The sequence below is a fragment of the Trachinotus anak genome, unplaced genomic scaffold (genome assembly GCF_046630095.1).
Source record: "Trachinotus anak isolate AG129_WGS33_773 ecotype Australia unplaced genomic scaffold, CSIRO_AGI_Tana_v1 ptg000016l, whole genome shotgun sequence".
Classification (NCBI taxonomy): domain Eukaryota; kingdom Metazoa; phylum Chordata; class Actinopteri; order Carangiformes; family Carangidae; genus Trachinotus; species Trachinotus anak.
The window spans coordinates 3,442,918-3,465,769 of NW_027273867.1; the positions used below are offsets into that span (position 1 = coordinate 3,442,918).

General features: G+C 42.3%; 1 protein-coding gene across 10 annotated transcripts in view; it reads left to right on the top strand.

Annotated features, from left to right (window-relative positions):
* thrb (thyroid hormone receptor beta) overlaps positions 1 to 22,852 on the top strand; it is a 115,710-nt gene that overhangs the window by 44,390 nt on the left and 48,468 nt on the right. For 5 of the 10 annotated variants that reach the window (XM_071500562.1, XM_071500561.1, XM_071500560.1 and 2 more), the window contains one exon: positions 21,040 to 21,104. The exons of 2 other annotated variants lie outside the window; for them this stretch is intronic. The gene's annotated coding sequence lies outside the window, so the exon portion shown is untranslated. Of the gene's footprint in view, positions 1 to 10,053; positions 10,065 to 18,611; positions 20,827 to 21,039; positions 21,105 to 22,852 lie in introns of those variants that run through there. 3 more of the 10 variants (XM_071500564.1, XM_071500567.1, XM_071500563.1) reach the window with 2 other exon arrangements.

Genomic DNA, 22,852 nt, shown 5'->3' on the forward strand with positions numbered 1-22,852 from the left:
GCGGGTCATGTGGTCTTAATCAAAAATAAAAACAGAGGCAACATATTTCATTCTGCCTCTGCAGCAGAGACAGCCAGGGACAGAGTCATAATGTTTTCCAATTGACCGTTCCTCCCATTCTCATGAACGCCTTGAGGGACCTTCTTCAAATTTGGCTTAAACATTATTTTGGATGCAAGGATACACTAGATTTTGGTGGTCAAAGATCAAAGGTCAAGGTAATGGCTTGCCTTCCTGAATGTGATATCTCAAGACCAACATTCACTGAAAGATGACCTTATTAGATTTTGGTGATCAAAGGTCAAAGATCAAGATCACTGTTTAACTCAAATGTCTATAAAGATAAATGAACTGATGACATTTTATATCCAAATGGTCAAAGGTTTACTTCACTGTGTCATAAAACATTTCTGGCCATTATTCAACACTGTAACTTAGACAGGGGAAATCGTGATCATATGTCCTGCAGCTAGGCTAGTTGGTGGAATTTTACCACTGCAGGGCCATAATTCTAGTTTGTATAGATAAATTTTTTAATAACCCTCAGTAATTAACTCAAATAGTTGTCATTTTTAACAAATGTTACTCAAATAGGACAAAGTGTATTTGTTTGGGGCTGTTTTCAGTAGCAGAGTGATTCACGTTTGGTAGTCTAGTGAGTATTTAAGGCAGCAGGTGTAGGTAGGATTTTGTGTATGTTCATGGTAATGCAGGAACATGTCAAACAGTGCAACAGTGTGTTTGTGTTAATAGTTTTTGGAAAACAGTGGAGTTCTGTGGCACAGAGGAATGATATATATCAGGCTTTTGATATACACACAAATCAAAAACGAAAAATGTAGAATATTAAAGACCCTTAGCCTTGAAAAATCACTGTATTATAGTTTGGATCACTGATCATGTAATTTCAACCTCACCCTTTGACATCTCTCTTCTCTTATTTTCTATCTGAGCCAGAGGATGCAGAGGATGGTTTCTGTTTGTAAGACCTCGATACTGGCTTATCACATATACAGTGTATTGGCTTACAGTAAGTTCTTCTTTGCTTCTCTTGCCTTTCATTCAGCACGGTCTAGTACTGAACAAAGCCACATTTACTGCAGCCTGTGCAAGTGACTGGCAGTCTCGTGTTATGAGAAAGATCCAACTCGTCCTTCGGTTGGATATTTTGGTATGTTATTTAATGCAAAAAAAGAAAAGCTTGTCCTTGAATCCATCCAGAGTGTTTGCTTCTGTTTCAGTCATCAGGACATTTGTTAGATAGATAGATAGGTAGGTAGGTAGATAGATAGATAGATAGATAGATAGATAGATAGATACTTTATTAATCCCTTGGGGAAATTCAAAATAGTGGTCCTACAGCTCACTAATCTATACAGTTAAGATTTTAGTCCATGACGTGAGCCACTGCGTTTGTCTGAGGTGTTGAACAGTCTGATAACAGTGGGAACAAAGGATTTCCTGAAGCTCTCAGTGGTGAGACGTTCGCTGCTGCTGTAGCTGCTTCTCTGTTCTGCGAGGTTGATATGGATGGTTGGTATTGTCCTAGATGGCCTGCATCTTACCCTGCATTTGTCTCTCCACAACAGTCCTGAGTGAGTCCAGACTCCAAGTATTATTTTCCAAGTACGCATTGACTGGGTTACTGGCAGGTCAAAAGACATCTGGATGTCTGGGTTAAGACTGGGCCTTATAAGAGTCCATCTTCAGACGTCTATGTTACTTGCAGCTATAGTGTCAACAGTCTTGTGTGCATCATCATCAACATACCATTCTGCCTATAACGTTCTTCAGACATCTCTGCTGAATCTCAGTTGTACTGAATGCTGACAAAATGTGTTTTATTCTTGTGTTCCAGTTTGCACCTCTCTGTCATCCATATTCTTTATAGCACTGAAATTCTCCCGTCTGATTTGACCAGACAGCAGTCTCCTGCAAGAGCTGCCCGAGTATATCACTTACCCTTCCACATTTCAAACCCACTACCCACCATTACAGGATCTCTGGCCAGTTTAACTCTAGTCATTCCCTGGACCTACTGAACGTCTTCTATTTTGCACCTTATAAATGCAAACTTCACAGGCCAACGTCAGACTTTACCTTGTTTAGGGACGTCTGTGATTGTCTGATGCTGTAGGTGCTTTTATTATGTCTAGCTAGATTCTTTGTATATACAGTTGAGGTCATTTTTGCTTTCACTGGACCTGAATGCATTTTGTGCATTTGTGGTTATGTTTGTTGTATGTATTTGTCCCTTTTTTTTCGAGATGTCTTTTGAGCTGGAAATCACAGAATCAATGCTCACTCAGTTGTTTTTCAAGAGTGTATTGTGCAGTATGCACATACAAAAAGATTGTTATGTTGATGTATGCAGGCAGACAACAGGTGATGTTTCCATTGTCATGTAGAATAGGAACAAATCTCATTTCTGCTGAGGTTACCAGGTGCGTTTTGCTGTTTGCCGTCACTCATCATAGCTTCATTCCAATGCCATGAATAACATAACAGATGTAATCCTCTCAAATTCTGGAGGGTGATACTGTCATAATTCTGTCCTCCACATTAAAAATAGATACACACTACACTTAATTTATTCGTCTTTAAACGGCGACCTGTAATGCGTTTCCTTATTTTCTGTCATTTATGAAATGCTATGAAGCTGGATGTCCACATTCTTCAAATAATGAGGTAAACAACCGCTCAGGATTCAGTCTGTTCTGAACACCAGATTTCCAAAGTTTACTTCTAACTCTGCCACAAGCTAACATCAGCTCATCACGGATTTCTTTGTATGGCCGTTCGCTCCAAACACAGTTCTCTCTCCCAAAGCAGTTGACTGGAGTAGCATCATAGGTATCTAATGTGAAGGAGCATACATGTAACCGATTGAAACACACATTAACTGTACAGTCATTTAAGGAGAAGAATGTATTTTTACTTGCAAAGAAAACTGCCCTGTGGCAGCTGTGCACGGGGATGGATTTTGCAGGCTGGATTTCTCTTCCAGATAAGTTTGGCGAACTCAGAAGTTTATTTACAACCTGTCTGACGGCTTGTGTTTCTCACCTTGTTTCACTTCTTCTTAGTGATGTTACCATGTTTCCAGATCTGGAAATTGATAGTCAAAACTATTTTAAAAAAAAGACCCAATTAGACCTAGTAATAAATTTAAATAAATTTTATCCTTTAATACTCTGTGTTTTTACAAGAGAGCAGAGGTGTGTTCTGTCAGTAGATGAACAGCTTTAACTGTCTCGAGCTGTGCCTGATCCTGATCCAGCTGTTGGGAAAAGCTGTGTGCTGTTCTGAGTCAGAGAAATCAATCCTTCAGGGCCTTGTGGCCCCAGCTGTTGGGTGGAGTCGAGCCCAGTGCACGCAGAAAAAGCTGACCACCCGCCGAATCTTTATGGATCCAGAGTCCAAAGAATTCAGCCTCTGGTTTAGCCCAGTGTGACATCACCATGTTTACAGGCTTGTACGTATGCTGAGAATGCTCACATGCTGGGGGTCTGTCTGGACATGTGTGGGGTATTTTTGGCCATCCACTGTTCCACATGCAGAAAATGTTTGTTGTGTAATGTCAGGGTTTTAACACAGGTTCACAGGTTGAGTGTGTGGGTATGTATACGGTATGTGTGTGTGTTTCTCCTAAAACCTGGCAGGGTTGCTCGCTAGTGAGGCTTGCGACAGTGTGGTATCCAGGTTTCTGCCCCAGAGACGTGAAAACCGACCAATCAGAGGAGTAGTTTTGGAGAAAATCCTGGGATGCCCATGACTGACCTATTTGCAGTTAGGCAAGCTTTTGCACTCTTTGTAAACCCCACTAGTATCAGAGCAGCCTTATTAGGAAGATACATGCAGATAAAGGCTCTTGATTTTGTTTTTTTTCCCGCAAATTATGCTCCACACGAGTTCCTCATTTTAATTTGCCTACTTTGCTCCTCTTTTTCTTTGTTTTCCTGTATGTCTTTCTTTACTGCCTGGAATGCTGCAGCAAACAGATCCTTGCACATCTGCCAAGAAACATATTGTTCATCCAGTACCTTGCTATGAAACTAGCAGCCTGGCACTCTCGCCTCCATCCTTCCTTTCCCAGCCCTGGCTGCCTCCCCGCCCGCCTGTCTGGGAAAACCTAGTGTTTACTGTAGGCAGCTGGGCAGTGCTGCAAAACCAGTGGGAGGGAAAGCCTCCCAGACCCAGCCTTCACTGGTTTATAGCTTTCTGAATTTAGATCGTGAGTGTTAAGCTCACTTTCTATCCTATGCACTGTCTTTGCGGTGGGACCTGGAATACTGCTGGAAGAGTTAAACTACCAAGACTAATGAGCAAAACATTTGTTCTAAAACTATATGGAAGGCTTTCTAACAAAGACAAGCCTTTATTGTGGCACGTTCTATGAATAGGCTCTGCTTTGTTGTACATGGTGAGGCGATCACAGCAGTTTTAATGTGTCTATGTGCAGTTTTATTGCCCTTGTTAGTAACTAGTATAAGAACAATTATGGCTGAGGTGAAGGGATGAAATTAGCTCTTTCATTTCAAGTTCAGACACCCTGAAATGTAAACTGTAAATGCTCCAAAGGTCACCTCTTGAAGCCTGCACACAAACAGCTGCACAATGGGGCTGAATTACAAGATAGCTTTCCAGTTTCATTTTTAGGACAGTGCTGTGTCTGCCAGAATACACTGTGTCATTGCTCAGATAGGGTATAATGCACATTGTGCCTTCAGGGATTGTGTTTACATTCTGAATTCTGAATTCTGAATAATAGATAATGCCTTGCTTAAGGTCTTGTCTGGGATAAGCTGTTGAAAAGCATCTTCATATGCAATTCAGGCAGTTCAGTTATCTTTGTGCGAGCAGTCTGGGTGGGCAGTCAGTCAGTCAGTCAGTCAGTCTATCTGTGCCACAATGTCTCCTACACTGCTGTGAAATCAACTGCAGTTATGTGCACATAAAGTCCCAACTGACTTAGTTATAACAAAATGTTCTTGTAGGTAATATTCTGGTCTGTTTGGGTGTGTTGTTTCAGGCTTAGGTACCTGTGCATGCACTGTTCAGCCGAAACTACAGTGTATAGAGACACAGCTCCCGGTGCTGCTGGTTTGTATAGGCTGTGCTATGTTTTTGTGCTCTGTTTCGCTTTGTTGAATTGTTTTCACTTCTCTGGTTGTTATGATAAGTAGTGATTCTGTTCCTCCTGAGACGTGACATATGAAAGCCAGAGGTCTTCATGGTTCCACCCACTTTCTCGTAACAAGATCTGGGATATGAGCTGGACCAGGTCCAGAGAATGTGCCTTGACTATTAACTTGTTTGGTGCTGTTCGAACAAATTTTCATGTTTTTGCATGTGTGGATTAAAGAATTGGACCATGACAACCTGAGAGGGGGTATCCAAAAAAAACAAACAAACTCTGGTGCAATATGTTAATGGTGTAAAAGCACACGGTTTTGCGACAGTAGATGTGATTGCATCATAAATTTGAAAGCTAAACTACTTTTAGATAGATTTGCAGATTGTAAACTGTCAAGGGAATAAGTTGGGCACAGAAGCTGAGCGATTTGCTACAGTGGGCGGGGCCATCAGCAAAAACACGTGTTCTTAAAGAAATGTCCTCTGAGAAAACTAAAATCAGGTGAAGTCTTTGCTTTATTATGAATATTTTCCCCACTCTATCAGCCCTTTCCTTTGGAACTGCAGTTTGTGTTAACTGGCAACGCCCTGATCCGAATCTACTGCAGGTAATGGATGCACTATAGATAAGTACCTCGCACAACTCGGCCTCAAATAACCTGAACTATCACTTTAAGGTGTCAGACTGTGTTAAACAAAGTATGTAGTGTGAGACTGTTGAGCAGCATCTGAAACCCCCTCCTCCAAGACCTTTCCCACGTCAGAAATGGGGGACAAAATTTTTTGAAAATTTACAATCCAACAATCACATGCAGTGATTGGTCAGGTGATTGGTCATGTGATTGTCATGTGATCGGTTATGTGTGCAGAGGTGTGAAAGCGGGCAGCAGTTGTACGGCTCTCTGAGGCTCTCTCCGTCCCTCACACAGCTACTTGTCACTTTTCATGTGAACGATTCAGTGCAATACCATGAGTGCCTTTGAGGAGAGAGTGCATTGTTATGCTGATTTGTATGGTTTATTGCACCTCACCTCTCTCTATGAAGACAGGCTCTGTGCACCATGACAGTTGGGAACAGGTGTAAACACTTTGGGTTTCGTGTTGTGTTGTTCGTCGTGATGTGTTTTATTATCAAAAAGATGTTGGTGTGGTATGAATACAGTGCCTCTGTGCCGTCACACCAAATATGACTTCCAGTTTAGTTAAAGATAGGTTCCATAATAGGAATCATTTCTTATAAATTACTAGTTGCATGTCAGCTAAATGCTCAGCATGTGAGACAGACAGTAGCTCTACACATTAACAGTGTTTGTGTCCATGCAAATGTAAATGTGTTTTTATCAGCAGCGTTAAAGTGAACTACCAGGCTTCCTGGGCGGAGAACAATGAGAGTTTGATTTTCTAATGCACCAGCTCATTTTCATATGACCACAGAGGACAACTGGGACAGTTTGGACTACGTTAGTGGGCGGTTGAGGTGCACAAATATTTGATTTGGCCGCAAATGTCACCACAGGACTATCTGGTGGATAGATGTATCCTAATCACTGTTAGTTGTCCTTAGTTTTTAAAGTTGGGTCTTATTAGGTTTTGAAAGGCAGCGTTAGTACAGTCTATCACTTTATATATACAGTTATAAATCATACACTTTAAAGGTCCCAAAGGCTTCATTTTTGGAATTTTGGATATCACCCAAGCCTGGTGCCAAATGTTTACTTGATATCAAACTGAAACAACAAAACTATTTGTCAAAGCCCTCAAAATAACTGTTTCTGATTTGCTACCTCGAAAACTCTGGTTAGGGTTTGATTGAGTTTAAGCAATTAAAACTTAAGGTCAGGGAAAAATCTACCTCAACCTCTGGAGGTTTTGTAACATTATACAAAGCCGAGCTACTTCAGATGTTTCATATCTGAACTTCTTAGTGACAATAACCATTATTAATCATCATTAAATACAGATTGTTTGAAGTTGTTGATATTACTAGTTGAAGTCGTAGAGCAGGTATGTGCTGCTCTGGGGGAACTCCCTCTGGCCTGGCCTCAGTCTGGGCACTGGCAGCCTCGCTGTCACATGTGGCAGGAAGCAGCGCAGCTGATCAGTGCTGACACAGGGGATGTGAACATGTATTTCCTGTAGCCTTCCCTGTCTGCTTGGGGCGTGCACTCTCAGCACTGCTGGTGAAACTAATTCACACACTAACACACTTCAAATACGGCTGTATACAAACAAAGGTTGTGCAGAGGTCAGGGTCTCGCATAGTACGATATGGCAGATGCTCCTGTGTCAGTGCTGTGGTGGTCGCAGTGGCTCTGCACAGTTAAATGTCAGCAGGGAGGCGGGGGGGCTTAGAACAACATGCAAGGTCAGTGTCAATGACACTGCCAGGATAAAACTGTGTGACCCGGGTTAGATGGGCACCCAAGGCTGTTTAAGAGAGGCCAGATGCTTTCTTTTTTTTTTTCACTTCATCTCTTCTTTTCCTCATCAGGGTTAAGCATAGAATCTGCATACGATGTGCTGTTTGTTAACACTATTTATAATTTTCAGTTTATATCCAACAACACACCCTTCCTGTCATCCCTCCTGCTGTCGCACCTCCTCACCGCCTGTACCTAAATAAATCCTCCACAGCAGAGTAGAGCCAACCATTGTCTACTTTACATTATGTTTACATACCAAATATGTTTTCGAGGAAACATAATTACCATCAACATCAGTTACCTCAACATAAGAATAAAACTATTAATCATACTTCAGTTGCTATAAATAGAGATTGTGGAAAAACAAATTAAATACATTGTCAGTGAATCTTTTGCAGATATGTTGAACATTTTGCATTTTTGATCAGATTCACTGATTTCAGAAACAATTTCTCCTTCTTGTTGCTGATTAATCAGTAAAGTAGTCAAATGTTACTACTGCTGTAGTAGATCATATTTAGGAGAAAGGGTTAGTAGATGATAACAAAGTATTTTAATACAAAGTAAATACAAGAACATTTTATATATATGTGTGTATGTATGTTTGTATGTGTATATATAAGTATTTAAGAATTAAGTATAAATACACATCAACAACATTTTCAGGTGGTTTTAATTTAAAATGTAACATCGTATCAATATAATGATTTTGATGTACTACAGTGCATGTTTTAATTAGTATATAATTTAGTAAAACATAACATATTTACTGTTATTACATATTACATATTACATCTTTATGAAAAAAAAAAACATTAAAAAAATGTATATGTTGATTCATAATGAAAATAATTGATATTTTCAGCCCTAATTCTTGTAGGCTACAATTATATTTTTGCATGTAACATAATCAATTTGATTACATGAAGCGTTAATGAACCATTTAAATAGTCATAACATACCACTTGCCTCGACCTGTAAAAAATAATTAGTTCATCCAGCTTTTCATGAGTCCATGTACTGGTTTTATTTTATCATCGTGCATTTATGATAACCTTTATAAAAGGCTTCTTAAAACAAAACAAAGAATACTGACATGAAATAAACAAACACCCTAATATATCTCAAATGCTGTGGACTAATCTGTTCATCCTTACAAAATCGCGTTTTCCTACTGGTGCACTGATGCACATCTAATGACAGGAAGAGTTAAAACAGACAAAAGCTGCGTCAGACATTGTCATATTTTTCAGAATGAAATGTTATTTGAATTCCTCCATCCTTCACTGATCTTTCCAGTATTTTTGTCTCCTTTCCCTCCCCCTGCTGCACCTCCCACCCTCCCTCCCTCTGCATCTTTTCCCTTTTTTTTTTTTCATTGTGAACAGCTTACTGCAGTATCCTTAAAGTCCCCGCATGTGTCCTGAGTTGTCCTCTCCTACCCAGCATGCACTGCAGCGATCTAGAGCTGTGTCGGCTCAGGATGGGCACATGCTTTTGATGTCGGGGGGGGGGGGGGGGCAGACGCTATGATTCTGCTTTATATACTTCTTTCAATGGTTTCCCTCAGCGCCCACTGCTGTCATCAATTTGAAAAGGGCTTTTTTCAAACACACACACACACACACACCCTCCTTTTTGCTTTTTTTTTTTTTTTTCATTTTGGCCCTGAAATAGTGTCCATGAGGCTGAAATACGGGGAAAAAAACTTACTGCTGCAAACAGTCTGCGAGCCAGTGCATTGTCCTGATGTGACCCACACTCACTCAGAGAGGCGAAAACAGCTACTGTCAGCCTGAGAGGGAGGAGTGTGTGTGTGTGTGTGTGTGTGTGTGTGTGTGTGTGTGTGTGTGTGTGTGCGTGCGTGTGTGCGTGCGTGTGCATGTGTGTGCATGATGCCTGAAATTTAAATATTTTTCTAATCTTTATCTACAACATTGCAATAATGCATTATTTTACACACTCCCTACGTTCTCAGTATTAACCAGCATGTCTCCCACTAAGCCCTACAGTAACACACACACTTGCTTAATAAGACTCACATAATTTGCTCTGTGGTTGGAGTTTGTTCCTGGGGTTGCAACTAGTAATTATTTTCATTGTTGATTAGGACGAAATTGACGTGACTATTTATTTAAATACAAAAGCAAGATCACTAATAACAATTAAATGACACCTACATGAAGTGAAACAAAAAAAACAGTTATGTAAACAGGAAACAATCACATGCGCACATCCAACAGCTTTGTGTTTTCTGGTGAAAATAATGTTTTGTATAATCCTAGACTTACCACATGCTTTTCTATAATGTACCTGGATTACAATATGTAACACTCACTTCAAATTAGTTCAGAGCTACAATATAGAACAATGTGAATTAAATTGATTTCAATTAAGAAGTCAAATCAATTATTTTTTTTTTTTTGGTATGGAGCATTTGGACTATTACATTCTCTAAGGACCAACCTAATTACTAGACCCATAGATAATATATTTGCATATGCAGTATTTTATCCAATCCAGATACATTAGAGAAATAATAATCAGTATAACCATGGGCACTTTTAATAACACACCCCCAGATCATCTTCCATGTAATTCAGTTTTTTTGTTGTTGTATTTTTGGCTGGACTGCAACAGCGGGGCCAGCAATATGAACACACATTTCCATGTCTGACTGGCTGAGTGATAGAGTTGAGTGATCAGTTAACACCATTGGTCGGTCAGCTTAATGTTGGACTTTTCCTCTCGGCTGTTGCTCTTTCAAAATGAATTGGCAGTTTCAACTGGGGGGGGTTCCTGCCTGCCGTGTTGCCAACTTAGTGCATTCATCCCAAATATGCTGTCAATGCAAAAAGAAAGAAAAAAAACAGACACATGTTGGTGCAGCAGTTGCTGGAAGCAGAGGTTGTTGCAGTTGTGCATACAGTTACGATACAGGCTAATTAATTGAAACTCTGAGGTCGACTTTGTTTCAACACCAAATTGAAAATCTTTAGGTTTTTCTGCTGTTAGTATGACTAATCAAGAAGTTTGAAGATGACACCTCAGGCTCTGGGAAACTCCACCACTCCATTTTCCTGCAGGCGCTATGCCAGCGCTAAGGCAATTATCAAGTTTGCAGACCTGTACCCAGAGGAGGTATGCAGAGGAAGAGATCAACCTCGGGGTGTAAATGAATTAGTCTGTAACATAATTGTTTGCACAACTGTCAACCAGCAGTGCTGATATCTCACCAGCTGCTGCACCAGCCTATATGGAATGTCTATTCTGGCGTTGAAGGCATATTTGAGCCAAGGTATATTCATTTTTAGGGTGTGTTTTTTTTTGTGTTTTTTTGAGCTTATGTAATCGTTCATTACTGAAGCCTGCTCATATTCTGTATCCCTCCCACAAAAAGCATATTAACCCTCTCTTCAGTGTTGTGTCCTGGCTGTGCCTGTGGACACCAGAATTGCAAATAAATTGCTTGTCACACCGACTGACATACATACATGTATGTATATGACATGTGTCCACCATTGGTCAGACAAATGTGATGTGACTGACTTGGAGTTTCCCCATAGGTCTTTTTGAGACATGTTGCTCTTTCAATATGATTTGGCGGTTCAGGTTCTGTTAGGGGATGTTTACAGCCTGCAGTGTTGCTAGATTTACAGACTCTTCTTCAAACAAGACGGGGTTTAAACCTGGGACACGGGTGGAACATGTATGGATGCCAACCGTGGTCTTATGCCTCTTGCTGTGGGGCAGTCTACTGAGCCACTCTGCCCCCCCAACAGCTCTGAGGCCGTGGGGAAGTGGAGAAGTGCTTCCAATACACTGAGCCTCGCCTCCATCACAGCAAGTAACCTATAAAATAAACTAAATAAACTCATGACGAGGTCATTATTACTAAAGGAGGCAGAGGAATAAATAAACAGAAGACACGCCAAACAAGACAGAGCAGGAAAGAGGGAGGGAGGGAGAGAGAGAGAGGTCATTGGTAACTGCTAAAGAAACTAGCAGATGTGAACAGGCACAGGCGCTCGCAAAAAAAACAAAAAAAACCATCATTCTATCTCTCATTTGGACATCACGTCAATATCATGTCATGTGGGTCAGAACAGGCACTCTTTTGAGTTTTTGAGTCTCCTCTCTCACTCTCAGAGGTGGTGGGAGATGGGGAGAGGGCTAGTTTTGACCACCGGGGGACGCATAAGCTGGGACCGCCACTGGGTTGACATGTATTCTTGATGGGCCACGTTTCAGTCACTGTTTAAAAATGTGCTCCGTCATCTTTATTGTGAATCCAGCTGTATTAAAACGCTGTATACAAACAGATAAACAGATCACGGGCTGAAACAGCTGACACTGGGCTGAATGCAAATATAACGCGATGATGTCAGTTGTTTACAGCACTTCCACAACAGTTTTCGACTACGACTCCTCAATTTCACATATTGACCATATGTGGTGCAGCCACACTAGGTTATGACCTAGTCTTGTTTAAACAAGTGCAAAGTTTGTCAAAATGATCCCAACTCAAGGTCCAAGGTTAGTTTTATCTGGAGCCTGCAAATGTGTCACACATCAGTGGATGTTTGAAAGTACTTTAGCCCATCATAACCAGGGATCTTTTTGGTCTTTTTTTTCCCTTTGAGAATCACAGACTGGTAAAAGTAAATACAAAAATAAATGGACTCAAGACCATAACCAGAACAATTTCCTAACCAAGGTCCAGCGGTAGCCATAGCGGTGGTGGAGAGAATTTGAAATTTGCAATTTCCTGTAGCTTCCATCCATTGTAAAAATGCACATTTCATTTGATTCTCCTCTGTGTGTATCATCAGCCTCCGTCTCTGTAAGCCTCACTCTAAGATGACTACAAGTGTTTTCTTTGGACAGAGAAGGTGATTTTTTTCTTTTCTGTACTCACTCATGCGCTTCAGGAAAGCAAATAAAGCCAAATATCAGTTAAATACATCACAGTAAATCTAAACTCGTGGTAAGTTCAACATATAAAAAAATTTGATTTAAATGTTTAGCCTACATCAGTAACAATTTTACACTTACAACGATATAAGTAAGCTTGCAGTACAATTAAATTTTTTAATATGGGATGCGACAGTAATGAGCAGATCACACTTAAAATTCTGAAGTCTCTGATGATAGATATTAAAATGATGATATCAAGAATCTGAGAGTTTGGGATTTGATCACTGTGTTGCTTGAGACATCATATTAATTTCTCATTGTTTTATTGTTATTTCATTAACTAACAAGCAGCTTATTAGCTGCTGCAAATGACAGAAAAAATTAACCAGCGAGAGCAATCACTTTGTAAACATTCTCAACCATTCAAGTTGCCATGGAAACTGAATGCTCGCTGGCTCACTTCATACGGTATCTGCCCTAGTCTGATTTGCTGGATCCAGGCTGCGGGGTCATGCTACCACACACTCAACATACGCCGTTGCTGTTTTTTTTTTAGGTGTTTTCTTAACAGGGAATTAGCCATTTTAATGATGCATTTTAATGCAAATGTTCCACAAAAACAAGTTCTTGTCCAACGCTATTTTACAGGAGCCACCCAAGAACATTGTGACTGGTTTAAAGAAATGCAAACAAGCCAGAGCGATTTTTTTTTCCCTGAAGCAGAATGGTAATGGATACAGCCAGACCAGTCTCCAGCAGCCGTAGCTCTCTGAAGACCAGTCTGGCTATGTGAGCCTCAGTCTTCAACAAGACTAAATAAAAAATTAAAGATTCAGATTGTCAGCAAACTCAGTTTTCATCTATGGAATAACATGAGTTAACATTCTGCAGAACACTGGAGAAATGCAAGTCAGTTTTGTTACCTTAATTTTTGCACTTCGATCATTATTAATGTAGGAGACAATGTTGTTATCCTACATGTTTATGTATACTGTGCAGGCCTATGCAAGCGCCATATGTACTACATAAGTTGATATCCACAGGCTCAGTTACAGTGATGTTAATCAGAATCAGAATCAGAATCAGAATCAGTTTTATTGCCAAGTATGCTTTCACATACAAGGAATTTTTTCTGGTGATTGGTGCAATTGATCAGCAACAGTGGGGCTCTCTAGCCTTGTTGATGAGGCTAATAGCAGATGGGAAGAAGCTATTTTTGTGGCGAGAGGTTTTGGTCCTGAAGGACCGCAGCCTCCTGCCAGAGGGGAGTGTCTCAAAGAGTTTGTGTCCAGGGTGGGAGGAGTCAGCTACAATCTTCCCTGCACGCCTCAGAGTCCTTGAGGCGTACAGGTCCTGGAGGGACGGAAGATTGCAGCCAATCACCTTCTCAGCAGAGTGGATGATACGCTGCAGTCTGTTATTGTCCCTCTCCGTGGCAGCAGCGTACCAGATGGTGATGGAGGAGGTGAGGATGGACTCAATGATGGAGGTGTAGAAGTTCACCATCATAGTCCTTGGCAGGTTGAACTTCTTCAATTGCCTCAGGAAATACATCCTCTGCTGAGCTTTTTTGATGAGGGAGCTGATGTTTAGCTCCCATTTGAGATCCTGTGTGATGGTGGTTCCCAAGAAGCGAAAATGCTCCACGGTAGCCACGGGGGAGTCACACAGGGTGATGGGGGTGGGTGGGGCTGGGCTCTTCCTGAAGTCCACTATCATTTCCACTGTCTTCAGAGCGTTTAGCTCTAGGTTGTTCTGCCTGCACCAGGTCACCAGACGCTCAGTCTCCCACCTGTAGGCAGACTCATCGCCATCAGAGATGAGTCCAATGAGAGTGGTGTCGTCTGCAAACTTCAGGAGCTTGACAGACTGATGGCTGGAGGTGCAGGTGTTGGTGTACAGGGAGAAGAGCAGAGGAGAAAGAACGCAGCCTTGTGGGGATCCAGTGCTGATGGTCTGGGAGTCAGACACGTGCTTTCCTAGCTTCACGTGCTGCCTCCTGTCAGACAGGAAGTCGGTGATCCACCTGCAGGTGGAGTCAGGCACGCTCAGCTGGGAGAGCTTGTCCTGCAGCAGAGCCGGGATGATGGTGTTGAAGGCAGAGCTGAAGTCCACAAACAGGATCCTGGCATAGGTCCCTGAGGAGTCCAGGTGCTGGAGGATGAAGTGGAGAGCCATGTTGACGGCGTCGTCTACAGACCTGTTGGCTCTGTAGGCGAACTGCAGGGGGTCCAGGAGTGGGTCAGTGATGGATTTGAGATGGGACAGGACAAGACGCTCAAATGATTTCATGACCACAGAGGTCAGGGCAATGGGTCTGTAGTCATTTAGTCCTGTGGGCCTTGGTTTTTTGGGGACAGGGATGATGGTGGAGGATTTGAAGCAGGCTGGCACGTGGCAGATCTCCAGTGAGGTGTTGAAGATGTCTGTGAACACTGGAGACAGCTGATCAGCACAGTGCTTCAGGGATGATGGAGAGACAGAGTCAGGACCGGCTGCTTTGCGGGGGTTCTGCTTCTTAAAAAGCCTGTTGACATCTCTCTCCAGGATAGAGAGAGACGTTCCTTTGGTAGGGGAGGAGGGGGGTTCTGATGTGGCTCTGATGTGGAGGTTAGTGTCAGGCTTGTCCCACTGTCTTTCAAAGCGGCAGTAGAACTCATTCAGATCGTTGGCCAGACGGAAGTCATTAGTGGAGTGGGGGGGTTTAGGTTTGTAGTTAGTGATCTGTCTGAGCCCTTTCCAGACAGAAGCAGAGTCATTGGCTGAGAACTGGAGCTGAAGTTTCTCAGAGTACAGTCGTTTAGCTTCTCTCACCGCTTTGCTAAACCTGTACTTGGACTCTTTAAACTTGTCCCTGTCCCCACTCCTGAAAGCTTCCTCCTTTTGCCTCCTGAGCTGACTGAGCTTAGCTGTGAACCAGGGTTTGTCATTGTTATAACTCACCCTGGTGCGTGATGGGATACAGCAGTCCTCACAGAAGCTGATGTATGACGTCACAGCCTCTGTGAACTCATCCAGACTGTTGGAAGCAGTCCTGAACACCTCCCAGTCAGTGCAGTCCAAACATGCCCGCAGATCCTCTATGGCTTCACTGCTCCACTGCTTCGATGTCTTCACAACAGGTTTACACAGTTTTAGTTTCTGCCTGTATGTGGGAATCAGGTGGACCATGACATGGTCAGAGTGGCCCAGTGCAGCCCGGGGGACGGCGTGATAAGCACCACTGATTGTGGTGTAACAGTGGTCCAGAGTGTTCCCCTCTCTGGTCGGGCAATTAACAAACTGTCTGTATTTGGGCAGTTCATGACTGAGGTTCCCTTTGTTAAAGTCACCAAGGACAATAACTACGGAGTCCGGGTTGGTCTGCTCCACACACAGTATCTGGTCGGCGAGCGCCCGCTGTGCCTCCTGCACGTTGGCCTGTGGTGGGATGTAAACACCGACCAGGATGATTGAGGTGAACTCACGGGGGGAGTAGAAGGGCCTGCAGTTTATGATGAAAGTCTCCAGGTCAGGAGAACAGTGCTGCAGGATCACTGTCACGTCTTTGCACCAGCCACTGTTTGCATAAAAGCAGATTCCTCCACCTTTGGTTTTGCCGGACAGCTCTGTGTCGCGATCCGCTCTGAAGAGCTGGAAGCCGGCCAGCTCCAGCGCAGAGTTCGGAATCGATCCACACAGCCACGTCTCCGTGAAGCACAGGACGGCAGATGAGGAAAAGTCTCTGTTCTTCTGCACCAGTAGCTGAAGTTCATCCAGTTTGTTGGGCAGTGAACGCACGTTGGAGAGAAAGATACCTGGGAGAGGTGTGCGGAGTGCGCGCCGGCGGAGACGCGCAAGCGCACCGGCACGTTTTCCTCTCCTCCGGCGTTTCACTGCGAGAGCAACGGTCAGTGCACCTCTGACCAAAATGTCCAATAATCCCACAGATGAGTCGAGAAAAGTAGGAAAAAAATCCACTGGAGTTGTTTCTCTGATATTAATGAGCTCTTCTCTGGTGAAAGAGCTCCGGAAACCAAGGCAGAAAACTGGATTTATAAAGAAAATAAGGCAAAAAAATGCGCACCAAAACACCGAGGCAGCCATCCGCGGCGCCATGGCAACAGAAGATGTAATGTAGACTACAGAATTCACTTTCATTTACAAAAAAAAAAAAAAAAAAAGAGCAGCCCGTGGTAAAAGTGTCAGACCTCCGCAGTAGCACCGTTACCCCAAAGTCAGCTCCTGCCAGTCACTGAACCTAACTAATTAACAACATCATGACCTAAGCTTTCCACCGTTTTACTTGTTTACAAGACACCACAGATGTACTCCGTGTCCCTGTGTATGTTTTTGACAGAACAGGAAATGCCACAGTCATTAAGGACATTTGAACATTTAGTAAAAGTGCTATTTAAGCCTAACCCACAAAGGCACATCAGGTTTCTGTAACACAGCAATAACAACAGCGGTTGTACTGTTGTGAACAACTGAATAGAGGCGCCTCTCACTGCAGAGGATGTGATGGGGGTGTGGGGAAGGCGGGGAGCGGGTGCGGGGGGAGCAACTGCAGCTAATATGAGCAGATTCTACAGAAACAGAGTAGCATGAAAAAACAATGATGTCATTTGTGTGAATGTGTGTGTGAGCTTAAAAAGCCAACAATATTGGTACTTGTATTAATGGCCATTACATTATTGAATATATAATTATCAGATGTACTCCAGAGCTCACATTCAGTCTGCAAGTTTCATCATGAGCACTCATTTCTTGGAGTTAATAGAAAGGTAATTGGAGGCTGAGCACACAGTACTTATCAGACTGGAAACATGAAGCAGGAACTAGCGAGTTGACATCACAGGCACAAGAAAGCCTTGCATTCATTTATTTCCCACAGACCACTTGACACGCCCCTGGAGGAAAATACTAAAGAGGAGCTCAGCCCGACCGAGCCTTTACTTAACCATTTACAGCCATTACAGTCCAGCCTGTCAACACTCATCCCAACCTCTTTTCTAGACCTTCTGCAGGCTCAGACACAGGCCCGAGCACATTTTATCTCACTCTTCTTTGGTGTAGACACCATTCATACTTTGAGCTCCATGCACTGGAAAAGATGAAGATGACTAACAGCAGTAGTGGATGCTGAAAATGTGCGTCACATTGTCAAATATAACTCAAATCACCATGGAAACTGGGTAACAGAGTGTATCAGTGGGTGTTTTTTTTTTTTTTTCACCATTCTCTGTCTCTCTCCCAGACAAACACAGACTTTCTTTCTCTTCTTCCCTATCCTTGTGTCTTTGTTCATCCACATTATACACGCTCATTTCTGACTTGATATTGGCATCGCAGGCCAGATTCACTTGTTGGTAGAAAATATATTGGGAACAGCTGCATTTTTTGGGGAGGAAAACATGACAAGTAAAGAATCAAGATCATGGAAGGCATCTCCACTGTCACTGTCTCAACCAAATGTATTTATTTAACAAGATAATAACTAGTTACTTTACAGCGTGTTGAAGTCTCGCCCAGGGGAAGTGATTAGAAACAAATGGTACAAAACCACATTCTCAGCTTAATATGAATTATATGTTATATATTAATGAACTGAAAACAGGATAATACATTCTGAAGTGTAAAAAAGGAATCAGGCATCAGTCTAGGCTCTGAGCCTCTCTTCTGATTGGCTAACTGTTGTCTGAGTATAGCAGATTTCAGGTAAACACTCAGAGAAACCAGATCCTGCAAGGTTGGATGGTGGGCCCAGGTGGGTGGGGCTTGGGGTGTGGCTGAGAGCAGTGACTGCTTTGTTGTGACATCACAAAGTTCCAGCAGTCCTGACAGCTGGTTTTAAGGCTCAGTTTCTGAACACAGGCTGTGTGCATTTCTCTGTGGACTGACTCTTTGATACTTTCACAGTATTAATCTAGAACCTAGACCTGCTTTATAATCAAATACACATGGACATCTCACTTTATACTATGTGGGGCCTTTAATTATTTTCATATGCTATGATGTTTGGCTATCTCTGCTGTTTGTAACAGTGATGTTGTACTTGTTATGTTATCCAGGAACGCAGCACGACTGCTAAAACAGAGTAAGGCAGAGCATAAGATATAAGTAGAGCTCTTTTTTTCATGACGGGCAGAAGACAACAACCACGCAGTAGAAACGTATGTGGGTGTGACCAACTTAGTTTTGTCATATGATAACCATTGATGGTTGTACAAGCCAGACACAGCATTGTGCAATGCAGAAAAGAGAGACCACATACATTATTAGTAGAAGGAGTACATAATCAGCAAGTGGATTTGGGGCTAAGCTTCAGTTCCTCTCATCTACTTTAAAAGCAGCTCACATGTGAAATGAACCGTGGAGAGAGGCTGAGGTGTCATAAGCTCATCTGTACTGTGGAGCACCGTGAAGCTCCAAAACACAGATATACATCACCTTTTATATCAGTATACTGTACATCACAAAAATTCTGTTATTCATGTATAAGGACGTGCAATAACATGTGCAATGTGCCTTGTTACTGTTGGTGCTTACTTAAAGGTCCCATATTTGTTTTTTTTAAGATTTGTTAGCCATCAGAAGATAGACTTGTGGTTTTAACCAAAAACTGTGTCAGTGTAGTTTTACATCTTCTCTCTCAGGTTTCTCTGTGGAGCTCTGGTAACAACAGTTCTCCAAGCCTCTCTTCTGATTGGTGAATAAAAATACAGCAGATTTCAGGTAAACACTCAGAGAAACAAATCCTGCAAGGCTGAATGGTGGGTCCAGGTGGGCGGGGCTTGAGACATGGTGACTGCAGAAGTCCTGACGGCTGGTTTTAAGGCTCAGTTTCTGAATACAGGCTGTGTGCATTTCTCTGTGGACTGAGGCTTTGATACTTTCTCAGTATTAATATAGAACCTAGACCTGCTTCATAATCAGAAACACATGGACATCTACCTTTATACAATATGGGACCTTTAAGTGGGGAGAGAGGGTAAGTGTATAGATATGCTTACCTGTGCAGTTACTGCACTAGTGGCACAAACCTTTGGGGCCAGGAAAATATCAGACAAGTACCAGTGCAAAAACAGATAGCACTAGAGAAACAGGACCCAGAGTGGTTTATATAATCTGACTAAACTGGTGGCCTGTTTACAACCTTCTGATTGTCAGACTTCATGGGTTTCTGGCTCACATTTGCCCCATTGTACTAAGTTTGAGTATTCAAAGGAAATGCTGGTTAAAGCTACAAAAATAGCCAAGTTGTAATAAACCAGAATTATCTGGCAATGAGCAATTTAGCTGTATTGTAACATAATATGTTGGAGAGCAGGAGGAGATACGAGTGAGGTTTAACCAGCTTCTGCAAATGAATGAATGCAGGCAAATGAGACCTGAAGAGAATATGAACCAGGCAAATATGCAAATGAGCATCACACACAAATAGGACCTGATTATGTTGTATTGTTGTGGATAGACAGTATTATTAAAGCAGTTATTCCCTTTCAGATGGAAGTGCAGCGTTACATTCCCCAGATGAGTTGCAAATATGCACACATGCATGCATGTGCACACTTTGTTTGTGTGTGGACCAGTGTGTTTCAGGCAGAGCATGGAGGGAGGAAAAGCATTCCCTTCAGAGTGCCCATTAAGTCTGATTACAAGTGATTACCATCTGTCGAAGGGAGATGACCAGTCCTGTCCTGCCACTGAATTAATGACAAGCAAATGCTTTCCTTTCTCAATCTCATCATAATCCAACCTCCTGTTTTTTTTTTTTTCTTTGTCCCTTGAGATCTCACCATGAAATTAACATGACTTCCAGTGATTTCCTTGGCAAAACCAGACTGAGTGAAACAGGTTTTGCTTTCCTGCACATCCTTTTTTTGTCACTGTTTTATTTATGGTCATTTTAGTCTAAAAACGTCATTCTTTTCTTCACGGGCCAACACACGCAAAAAGACAGACTCATACGAAAACTGTGGGTCTGAAAGGGAAAGGAAATGAATGCTGGGATTCCTCCACCCTGACTGCAGCGTGGGGGGAAGTATTTATGGTTGTAACCACATGTGGCAACCACCAGAGGTTAAGTGCATTTGAAAGACACTGTGGGAGTTGCTTTGTTGAGGGAAATGTTGCATATAGGTCATAGCTGTAGTGCTCTGACTACTTCCTGCCACACAGACTCGGCTTCAAAACTGATGTCACTGCTTCAAGGCGACGTTGATTTCCTTTAAATTCCACCTAATGATATATGATTTCAAAGAGGGGAAGAAAACATGGGCAGAGACCTGGATTGTAGGTGTTTTTAAAGCCTCAGCCCTCGACAGTGTGAAGCTTTTGAAACTTTAAAACTCACACCATTCTTTGGGTAAATGTTTAATATCACAGCAGCATGTTTGAGATCATTTCTAGCCGTCCTGAGGACCGACTGGTTTTTGTAGCTGTACTGTGATTTTTATCTTGGTTGCATGTCAGTCTGACTAGTGTGTGTGTGTGTGTGTGTGTGTGTGTGTGTGTGTGTGTGTGTGTGTGTGTGTGTTTGTGTTTGTGTTTGTGTGTGTGTGTGTGTGTGTTTTTGTAGGTGTTTCTCTCGGGGAGCTCAGCAGCTCCTCAGCGCTGCCTGGAGTCAGTTCACCACTTCCTCTGGTAAGACCTTCATGTTGCTCAGTTCCACACAGCCAAAGTCCTGCAGCCTGCAGAATGCCAACACACAGCACTTCCACTAGACCTCCCTGCTGTGGCTGAGACACATACACATACACACACACACACACACACACACACACACACACACACACACACACACACTAGCAGTTGAAAGTTGTGATGTAAAGGTAATCTTGGTTACATTCCAGGCCAAATCACGATGTGCCAGACTGGTCATCTGTCTTTATTCTGTGTCTTGTGTTATAGGTGCGATTATGGTTAAAATTTAAATCAGTGTGATATTAAACTCACAGTATGTAACCTCTGCTGCTAGGGGTCTCTGAATAAGAACAAAAACAAAAGATGGTGTTGGGTGACGTCATGAAGTAGCGTGGGATAATGGGAGATATTGTCTTCAACACCATTGCCATAAGCTTCACCCGGTTTGGATTCCTTCAGTGCCAGTCGGTCAGGAGGTTTTTACCAGCATTCAAATCATTCACAGAAGTGATGGGAAGATAAAGCGCTGAAAAGATTCTAAATGAAGCGTATGTTTCAGGGGATCTCCGATTGTTTCGGTGGACATCTAAAACAGCTTTTTATTTTTCTGATGGTCCGTCCACAGCAGCACATCACTCTGCTTGCATGCCCTGTTCCTTGCTGCCTCTCCTAACTGGCAGCCGCTGATCTGAATCTACTGCAGGTAATGCCCTGACTACGCATGAATACCTCACACAAAAACAACAACTAAAGCAGTTTCACTTCAAAAATCAGTGATTCGCAGATGCTCTTCGACAGTCACAGGACGTCTCATGGGAGCTGAGGTGCCTAACACTTGCCTGGCTTTTTAGTTTAGTAGTTAGATATTGAAATGTATCTTAAAAATGTGGCTTAAAACTGGATAAAAGTCCATTTTAAGCTTCTGGCAGGCTACCAAATGAAATGTATTTCTCTAGGTTTGAGAATTGCTGGAAACATTTGGGATAATGTACAACCCGGTTTCCGAAAAAGTTGGGAAATAAAAACAGAATGTGATGATGTGCAAATCATGTAAATTATGTAAATTATATTATCATCATATTTAACTGAGAATAGATCAAAGACAACATATCAAATGTTGAAATGCTGATATTTTACTGTTTAATGAAAAATATCTGCTCAATTTGAACTTAATGCCAGCAACATGTTTCAAAAAATAATGCTAAAAAAAAAAAAAGAAGACACCTGGCCACTCTGAAAGACTGTGTTGGCAAATAGTGTAACAGTTTAAGAAAAATGTTCCTCAACGTAAAACCCACGACCAACCAATATTGGATGGTCGTGGTCTTCACGTCCTCATTAAAAACAGACATGATTCTATAGTGGAAATCACTGCATGGGCTCAGGAGCACTTCTGAAAACAGTTGTCTGTTCAGACACAGTTCGTCCCTGCTCAACAAATGCAGGTTGAAACTCTACCATGCAAAGAAGAAACCAGATGTAAACATGATCCAGAAATGAGGCCGACTTCTATGGGCCCGAGCTCATTTAAGATGGTCTGAGGTGAAATGGAAAACTGCCCTTTGGTCTGATGAATCAAAGTTTCAAAATCCTTTTGGAAAATCCAGAATGGACTCCAGGCTACAGAGGAGAGACATCATCCAGACAAAGTCTTTTTCAGAGAAGGCCTTGCATATTTCAGCAAGACAACACCAAACCACATTCTGAGAGTATTACAACAGCATGGCTCCGTAGTAGAAGAGTCAGGA